Source organism: Lutra lutra, chromosome 16, assembly GCF_902655055.1.
Source record: "Lutra lutra chromosome 16, mLutLut1.2, whole genome shotgun sequence".
Taxonomy (NCBI): domain Eukaryota; kingdom Metazoa; phylum Chordata; class Mammalia; order Carnivora; family Mustelidae; genus Lutra; species Lutra lutra.
In genome coordinates this window covers 56,712,985-56,723,048 of record NC_062293.1, presented here as the reverse complement: position 1 = coordinate 56,723,048, position 10,064 = coordinate 56,712,985, and positions in this window count along the sequence as shown.

Genomic DNA, 10,064 nt, shown 5'->3' with positions numbered 1-10,064 from the left:
AGCAGTAGGGACCTTACCCATCACCTAGAATGCAGCCTCCTCATTTCACCGGTAAGAAAACTAGGGGCCAGAAAGGTGAAGGGTCATGCAGTGTCACAGAATTGTAAGTGCCACGTGGGGCTGGGACGTGAACCCTGCTCTCCCAAATCCAGCTTCAGTGTTGATTCCACTGCAAGATCTGGAAGGCCACCTGGCTTCGCTCAGGTAGCCAGAGTCCTTGGAAAGCCTGGATTATGTTGACTGCCCAGTCAACATGTTGTTGATTTTATCAGATGGTCTCTATAATGCATCTTCAGTGGTCAAGCTGGACTAGCAGCTCACACTCAATATTACATTGTAATTGCTGTATTTCTGAAGTGCTAACAACACGTGGAAGAGATGAGTCATTAAACTTTGTGTGGTTAAATGGTCTGAAAAGTCAATATTTCACAAGAAGCCATTTTAAAAGAACAGCTCCTCCTTGTATTACCCCATTCCCATTACTAGCCCAGGAAATAAGATGGTAGTTTTTTCAAGACTTAGCAGTAGAGATCCCTTTGTTCTTTAGAGTGTAGTAATAAATCCCTCTTACCTCTCGTGTTACCAGGTGAGGAAGGTGGCGGGCCCGGAGCAGACAACTACTGCTGAAAGAGAAAAGACGAGAATGCAGATTCTTCTTTTTCCCATTTAGTTGCAAAATCCTAGTTAACTATATCATGTACCGTATCACCCTTAGGAATGATGGAAAAAAAAATTAAAATTTGGGAAATAGAGGCCTTTCCCTTAAGCTGAAAGATAATTATCAGCAGGAATGTAGAGCTGGCCAAGAGTTCATCAGGTATACATACCTTGAAGAATTTTGAGGAAGGACAGGACGAGGCATGTGGGCTCCCCTTTTATAGAGACCGTTGTGCAAGCACAGCAGCCACCTCAGCTGTCCTAGCTGGAACCTACTTGGCAAAACCTTTTTTGGCAATCTCTTTGCACAATATTCACTGACTGTGGCTGTGAATGGATATAATTAGAAATATTTCTTGTCACCTATAAATAATTTGACAGAGGATAATCTAGGGTTCTTTATAGGCATTTGATAGGGGATGTGGATTCAGGGCCTCTAAGGCTGTTTCACCGGCTTTACTGTTACATCATTCACCACAGAATCCAAAGCCAGGTTCCCACTTACTGTCCTGCTTGTAAATTGGGTCTGACAGTATGAGCCAGACTCAAGGAGTCAGGACTAATTGATATGTTAGCACTCAAAGCCATTACAGAGCTGGGATGAATTTTAGATCTGACACTATGATTGGAAGTAGCAAGTGATGGATATTAAGGCAGAAAATTCCTCGTCAGGGTCCAGATTTTACAAACACTGGCAGTAGATTCTTCTAAAGTCTGAAAAACTAAACATGCTGGAGAAATCGTGTTGTCAGGGTAGGCAGTGGTGGTGACCAGTAGGGGAGTCAGAAGGGATTTAGAACAGATACAAACACTTGTTTTGCTAAAGGACTTGCCATGGATATCTCCAGCTCATTTGTGTTCACTGAGGGGACCCCAGGATGCTGTGTGATGCTCCATGCATGATGTTTCCACTGCATAATGGAAGGAGACCCAGACATGCATTTCTAGTTCATGGGCACATCCCCATGACTAGCTGTAGCTCTAATGAGGTGGGTACTATGTACTTTTACTTAAGGTGGGAGGAAGGCTGATGTATCCACAGAACTGTTGTGGGTGGAGAACATGAGTGGGCATCACCTGTGCCCATGATGCTTGCCAGTTGGGTTTTGGTGGCTTCACCACCTACACAGCTGTTGCTGAATATGATGGGAAATCTGTTGACTCTAAATGTGTCCCGAAGTCCTGATGTGGTATTTTTTACTATCTGCCAGCTTAAATTACTGATTAATGTGATCACTTTTTGTATGCATCCTATGGACTTAGAATTTTCTCTTTAACATATTAACAGATTGAATCTTTTATACTTTTTTGCTTCTTTTGATACAATACTATGGAATGGGCAGACATTATTTTTTTCCATCTCTGTGGAAATGACTCTCGGAAGCTTAGTGATTTGTGCAAAAGGCTGGGCTCTAAGTCTGAAAGAGGAAAGGTCTGATTATATTCTATGTTAAGATTTTCACAACTCATTTATTTTTACTTCTTTTGGAACCTGATACCTAAATTAGAGACAGAATATTATCAAACACATGCAGTACTTTTAGAACTGACAGATAAAAGAAAGCACTATGGATAAGACCAAGACACACAGGCTAAGTCACACAGCAGTAGCTAGTGAGGACCACACCTGGAACTCAGGGCTTTGACCAGTTGCAGAGCCTGACTGATTGTCCAGATCTTGAAAGCTCTAAAACGGAGCATAAGTGTTCTGGTGGAGACTGGCACAGACCACCAGGAGTGGGTCAGAGAACCTTGCAGAGCTTGGACAAGGATGGAGAGCAGCAGCGCTGAATGAGGGAGGGGCGTTTTCCCTTACATCTGCTTCTCTAGGGACTGCCTGGATAGGACCTATAGGGAAGCAGCGCTGAGCCTTCTTGTATTTGTGTGGTTCTTTATGATTTGGATGCTGTATTATTTATGCAGTCTGGGTAAAAGCTTCTCTCTAGCGTTTCCCCCCATTATCCTTGCAGATTTGGAACTATTATAGGCTTTAGTGATTTTGCACTTCTTTATCTACTAAAAACATAAATTCAGTAAAAACCTGATGTTCCCTTTACCTTATTGAGTTGAGTGAATTAAATTAGGCTATATAAATAATCTTTAGTATAAAAAGCTTTTATAAGGAATGGATGTATTATAGATTATTACTATTGGAGATTATAGATAATCACTTCATTCATATATATATAAATGGACATATATATATATACATACATATACATGTGTGTGTACATATATATCATATACATAAAATGCTTAGAACAGTGTCACCAGGGGCTGATGAAACAGACATTTTGTAATTATGCTGACACTTCTCCTGAATATACACTGGCTTTCAAAATGGTAGTAAGGGCTACAAAGAGACAGTGGCTAGAAAATGTTGGTGAACAAGATTATTTTTGTTGTTGTTATGTTTTTAAAATTTTTAAAAAGTAGGCTCCATGCTCAGTGCGGAGCCCACCATGGGGCTGGATCTCATGACGCTGAGAGTCGAGATCAAGAGCCGGACACTTAACCAGCGAGCACCCAGGTGTCCCTGTTGTTATGTTTTTATTAGATAAATTTAGTTGAAAAAGTATAGCTGGAACCCAGTTTGGAGATGTTGGTGTCTTACCTTCTGTGGTGCCCAGCATAGCATCACAAACTCAGTAAAATCCCTCGGGATGTGGCAAGTCAGATTGTTGTTTTTCTTTTTAAAAATTTCTTAGGGACGCCAGTGGGTCATCACTTTTGAAAAGAAGTTGCACATTCATTTTAAGTCAGTTGCTTATTACATTCTGCAGAATTCTCATTCCAGTGTGGTTATAGTCACTCACTCACTTTTCTAGTCTATACATACTTATTAAATGTCCACTGTGTGTCAGCTACTGTCATAACTCCTCCAAACTGGCCAAGACCACTCCCTAATGGCAGTTTCAGTCAATGGGGGGTGGACATACGCAAACAGATAACTCAACATGTGATATGCCAGATGATACTACATGCTTCAAAGAACAATGAAGCTGAGTAAGGGAGAGAAAGCATTGTAGCAAGGTGGGTGGTCTCATAAGGTGACATTTGAGTAGAAGCTTAAGGGAAGCAAAGGAGCAAGAATTGTGGTTATCCGAAAGAGTATTTCAGAGAGTGAGAACTGAGTGTAAAGACCTTGAGCCTGGAGTCCCCCTAAAGTGTTGGAGGATTAGTAAAGAAACCTGCAACAAGAGCAAAATGGACAAAGGGGAGAGTGGCAGGAGGTGAGGTAGGAGGGTCAGTTAATGTAGGAGCTTGTGGGACAATGCAGGGACTTGGGTTTTTAATCTGAATGGGATGGAGAACCAGAGGAGAATTTTCGGAAGGGAAGAAATATAATCAGACTGAAGATTTAAAAGAACCACTCTGGGTTCCTGTGTTGAATATAGATTGTAGGACAGCAGGGGAGGCCAGGCAGAGGCAACAGGCCACTGCAACAGTGTAGGTAAAATATAATGGTGGCTTGGGCCATGTTCTATTTAGTGTTGCCAACATTACATATTCCCCAGACATAATGGCTTAAAACAACCATCTTACTATGCCCATTGGTTTTGATGGTCAGGAATATAGATTCTGAAAGGGACATAGCAGTCTCTGTTCTGCAAAACCTGGATCATTTGAGAATAAAGCCTGGGGGTGATTCAACAGCTAGGGGGCAAGTGTTTTGTTTCATAATAAATGTCAGAGGGAAAAAAAAGGATTGTTGGGAAGGGTAGCTAAAAAATGAAGTAGTGTCTGGAGGCAGACATGGGGTCAAGGGAAGATTTGTTAAAAGAGGGAGAGACTAAACATATTTGTATTTGTGAGAAGGATTCTGGAGAGTTAAGACAAATTGATGACCCAAGAGAAGGAGGGGATTATTGTGGGAGACAAGGCAGGAGGGACTGGAGTCCAGAGGCCAAGAGGCAGATTTAGACTCTGAGGGGGGCATGGACACTGCATATATTAGGAAAGAAGACAGAGTGAGGGCAAGTTGCAAGTTAGTTGATAGAGTTGACATTGGGAAGATGAGGGAGTTCCTATTTGGTTCTATTTTTTCAGTGAAGTAGGAGGTGAAGTCATTGGCTGAGAGTGAGGGCAGGAGACATAGCAGGTGTACCAAGAGGAGGTGTGAAGTGTTCCTTTTGGAGAGCGAGAGGCTTGGCCGGAAGTATTGAGTTCAAGTCAGACAGTTAAAGTTAGACCAGTTTAACAGATCTGTTTTTCTCCTGCAAGTTCAGTTGCTTGGATGTGGCCATAGAAAATCCAAGTTGAACCCAGGTGAGACTTTGTCCAGCAAGAGAAATATAGGGCCAGGGCCGGAGGAGTTAAGAATCTTTCAAGTGAGTTATTATAATATTGGGCCATGAGATTTAAGCTTGGACAAGGAAGAAAATGAGAGGACATATCAGAACAATGAAAAAGTAGTGGCCAATGGATAGGAGGTCTTGATGATGTGGAAGAATTGCAGGCATGGAATATCTAGAGCAGGCAACCTGGAAGAAGAGGAGGTATTAGAGGAGGTATTAGAAACCCTGCTTGGTTGAGTGTCACTACTTTATATATATGGTTGCATTGGATTTGCTAGTGTCTTATTAGGGAACTTTGCTTTTATGTTCATAAGAGACATTAGTCTGAAGTTTTCCTTTGTTGTAATGGCTTTATCTGGTTTTGATATTAGGGACATTCTGGCCTTACAGAGTAAGTTAAAAATTTTTCCCTGTGCTTTTTTGCTTGAAGAAATTGTGGAGAATTGGTGTTATTTCTCCATAAATGTTTGGTAGAATTCACCAGCAAAATTATCTGGACCTGATGCTTTCTTTTTTGGAAGCTTATTAATTATTGATTAGTTTCTTTAATAGATGTAGGCCTGTTCACATTATCTGTTTCTCCTTATATGCCTTGGTTATTGGTGCAGAGACTGAATGGGATGCTTGAGATTGTGATTTTTGTGAAAATCTTGGTCATGGCAAGGTCAATGATGACTATATGCTTAGCTACCTCAAACTACTTTCTGGGGGTGATTTTCTCTATATACAAGTACATAGTACATATAGTGGTACTCATTCATTTAATTGGTATTTATCAGGAAGACAGACAAGATTTTAAGAAAAGAAATCCCTGCCCACTTGGACTTGACATTTTGATGGAAGGGGGTGGTGGAGACAATGAATTCCTAGGAAAAAAGTTAAAGATTTATTTCTTATTCTATATGATGTGCTATGGGAAGTAAAAAGTTAGAGTCATGAGGTAATAATTATTGTAGTCAGGGGGCCACATTTAGGTTGGCAAGCAGGATAGGCTTCTTTGAACCGAGACTTGAATAATGCAAAAGAATGACCTCTGCAGACCTCTGAATGAGACACATTCTAAGCAAGGAAAATTGTGGGGAGGTGAGTGAAGAAAAAATAGGTCTGTATTTTGAGTACCTACCAAGGGCCTTGTATATATTCTAAGTATTTGATTTACATTGCTTCATTTTATCCTCATGCAAACCTAAAGAGTAGAAAATGTTAGTATTGCTGAATGCTGAAAAGGAATCGGGCCACAGTCTGGTTACATAAATTGGCCTGGATCATAGAGCTGGTGTGTGTGGTAGAGCAAAGACTCAGCTCAGGCAGGGCAGCCTCAGCGGCCATCACCCAGCTCCTAGCTGTACAGCCTCTAGCGCTCCTTCCAACTCAGAGGCTCTGTGTTTATCTAATGATGTTACTGACACGGTAAAAACTATGCCAGAAGTAAACAACTAACAGAATAATAAATGAGAGACCTCCCATCAAATGACTCACATTTTGTGAAAACTGCCTCCATAAGGGCAGCATGTGGTGTTACGGTGTCCTGTTGTTGGACGTGTCATAATGCTTGCCCACCAGAAGCCAGCATACAGAAAACCAGAATGTCACAGATTACCCCATGACACATAGAACCGTGTGAAGTGCATGCTGCTAAAAAGACAGAGATATGTAGAGACTTACATTTTCTTTGCTACAAGATATAGGTGGAACCTTGAAAATGTTCTTCAGAGATTCTGTCTTGGTTGCATATCAGTAATCTGTCCCTACTCACAGGCAGCAGCTTTGCTCACTCATCCCCTGCCCCTCTAGCGGTCTACACCTTTCACTTGAACGGAGTGAACAGAGAAGCGTCTCCTAGGTGTTATAATTAACTCAGAGGCACATAGATTCCCAGAGGAGCAGGTCCACATGGGAAAATAATGGGGAGACAGAATCATTCAGCTCTTTCTAGTTATTCTATTTTATACTTTAGGGCCTTCCTGGTTCCTGGGGGTTGGTATGTGGTTGTCTGGCTCATTCTTACTTTCTCCTCGAGCTGGTATCTGATATTTCACCTCTTAGGTGTGAGAAGTCATGTGCCTTCCCTACTACTCGGGAAACAATATTTGAGAATCTAATGTCCCCTGTATTGATGAACTTTAATAAAAATAAATCAGTGGACAAATTTAACTTAAATCTTTTAAAATTCTTTCTCCTTCTGAGTTCCAGTTAGACAACAAGACATAGTTTTAAGATCTTTTTTTTCTGGTCAAGTCTTAGGTATGGTGCTAAATTCCCTTTATTTTAGCAAAGAAGTCCCAATAAATTGCTGCTGTCCATGTCGACAGTTGGTATCTTCTACAGAATTGGAAGTAGAGTAGAAAGAATATATTACATTTCGGAGTGGCAGGATATCAAGGAGAGGTAATTATAAAGAAGTAAGAGGCACTTGTGTAGGGGGAATGGGAGTAAATGTTTTAGTATTCCTGTGCTGGTTGTTGGTGTATATTTTGCATTTCTGTAAAGGTCACTGTGTGTTTTGAAGGTGTTGAAAGTAAGAGAAAAAATTACGAAATGTTTTTTTTTTTCTTAAATACATTTGTAGATGGGGACAGTTCAGAAGTAAAGTTGAATAAATACAACTATTTTTCTTTAAACAAGTAAAATGGACTAAGCAGTCTAAAATCTGGACTTTCCCTGAGTACCAGGAGAGGTCAGACAGGACATATTAACCAAGCAGGAGGCATGAACAGGATAGAATATCTGAATAGAGGAGTTAAAACAAGATACAGGAATTGAAGGGGAGAGACAGGGAAGCATGCAATAAAGGTGAGGAGGGAGAGAAGATGGGATTCAAAAACTGAGTGGGAAAGATAAGACACAAAGGAATCATGGAATAGGAGAAGGTACAGGCGAATGCTCTAGAGATATTCTCCTTCCTGCTCGGGATGTCTGCTTGGAGCCAGTGCCCTTGAAGGATGAGGAGGGTGGACTCACAAGGAAGAGGAAAGGGTACTATGGTCAGAGGCAGCAAGAGCAAGGAAAACATGACAGTGATATTAAAATACAGGAAAGGGTGTCCTAGAACATATAAGAATAGACGCTTTGATGCGGAAAGAAGGCATGAAAAGGAGCCATGTGTAAGCAAAGACTTGAGGAGTAGGTAAACATTTGCCAGATGGGGAAGGGTTGGAAGGCACACAGACAGTAAATCCAAAGGTTCGGAAGCATTCATTCATTCATACTTCAGAATGTAGTAATTGAGCATGTACTCTAATCAAGGCCCAATGCCAAGTGGAGGGATATAGGGATGAATGAGTAAGATCCCAAACCTGTACTTCACGTAGCTTACATTTTAATGAGGGAGAAAGACATTATTTGCAGTTTTGTAAGTGGTAAGTAAAGAGAACATATAACAGGAAAATTGGACCTATTCTGGAGGGCCCAGGTCTTTTTCTTAAAGTAGTGCAATTAGCTAGTCTAAATATAGAGATGAGAAGTGAGAGAATCCTTGAAGCCGAGGCAGCAATAGTGCTAAGTCTGTGATGTGCGAAGGCTCACAGTATGTTCCTGGAACTGAAGGGAGGTCATGAGGCTGAGACACACACAGGGAGGAAGAGAGTATCACAAGATGGAGCTTGCAAGGTGGGCAAGAGCCGTCTTCAGGGTTTTAGTCTCTATGCTAAGAGCAAAGAGGGTAGTTTTGAGCTGGACAGTGACATGATCGGTTCATTATTTTTAGAAAGATTTCTCTGGCTGCAGTTTAGATTCTATTAGAATGGGCTAGACTCAGGATGGAAGAGTAGAATGTGGGAGTCCAGGCAGTAGACAATGGCTATTTGGGTGGGGGATGTGACAGAAGAGACAGAGAAGTTGATGGTTTTGAAAGGTATTTAGGAGTAGTAAAGAAAAAAAGCATGATGACAGATTGGATATGGGTGAGTGAGGACAGGTCAGTTTCAAGGCTTGATTTTCTGAGTATTTAGCTTGAGCAACTAAATGATCACTGTTGCCATCCACTGTGATGAGGAACAGTATAGGAATGTAAGAGAAGCTTAAGGATTAGGGGCTACAGTCATGGATTAATTTTGACTGTGTTGGGTTTAGAATTTCTGTTAGTAGGAATATCAAGCTTGGAGCTCAGAGGAGAGAACTGGAGTTGGGATATAAATTTAGAGCTCATAGTTTGTGGATGAAACCAAGGGAGTGGACGAGATCCTCCAAGGAGGAAATGTCAACAGAGGGGAGAAGGGACCTACAATGGAGATGTGGGCCCCATTGCACTGAGCTCACAGAAACACGTGATGGTTAGGCAGAGGCAGGTGAGCTGATGGAGGAGAAAGCGAAAGAGCCTGGAGAGCCTCAGTTGTGATGAATACCAAAGCAGGTCTGAATTTTGGAAATCAAGGGAAGAGAATATTTCCACCTAGAGAGAATGGTCAGATGTATAACATGCAATTAAAAGGTCAAGTTGATTAAAGATTGGGAAGTGTCCATTTGATCAGCAATGAAGAGGTCACTAAGGATCACAGTGAGACCCATTTAGGTGGAGCGGAGTGAGCTGAGGAGTAAGTAGATGGGAGGTGAGGAGATGAAGACAGTGTGTATATGCAATACTTCCAAGAGATTTTGTTGCGGAGGAAAGTGGAGAAGTGAGAAAGGAACTAGAAGAAAGAAATAGGGTCAAAAGATAGTCAAGAGGGCGCCTGGGTGGCTCAGTGGGTTAAGCCGCTGCCTTCGGCTCAGGTCATGATCTCAGGGTCCTGGGATCGAGTCCCGCATCGGGCTCTCTGCTCAGCAGGGAGCCTGCTTCCCTTCCTCTCTCTCTGCCTGCCTCTCTGCCTACTTGTGATCTCTGTCTGTCAAATAAATAAATAAAATCTTTAAAAAAAAAAAGAGATAGTCAAGAAAGGATGCAGTAGAGTGGGAGATATTGGGGATAGAGTGGGAGAAAAGGGGTCCACTGTATAACTGTTCTGAGAAGGGAGGAGATGATACTTAAAACTGGGCTGAGGAGGTGGCCCTGAAATTAAATTGGAGGAGCACCTCTGCATTGGAAGGATAAATATGGCTTGGCAGCAGGAATAGGAGGCCATTTCCATCTGGTGGCATCTAGTTTTTCTTTTAAGCAGGATAGGAGGTGAT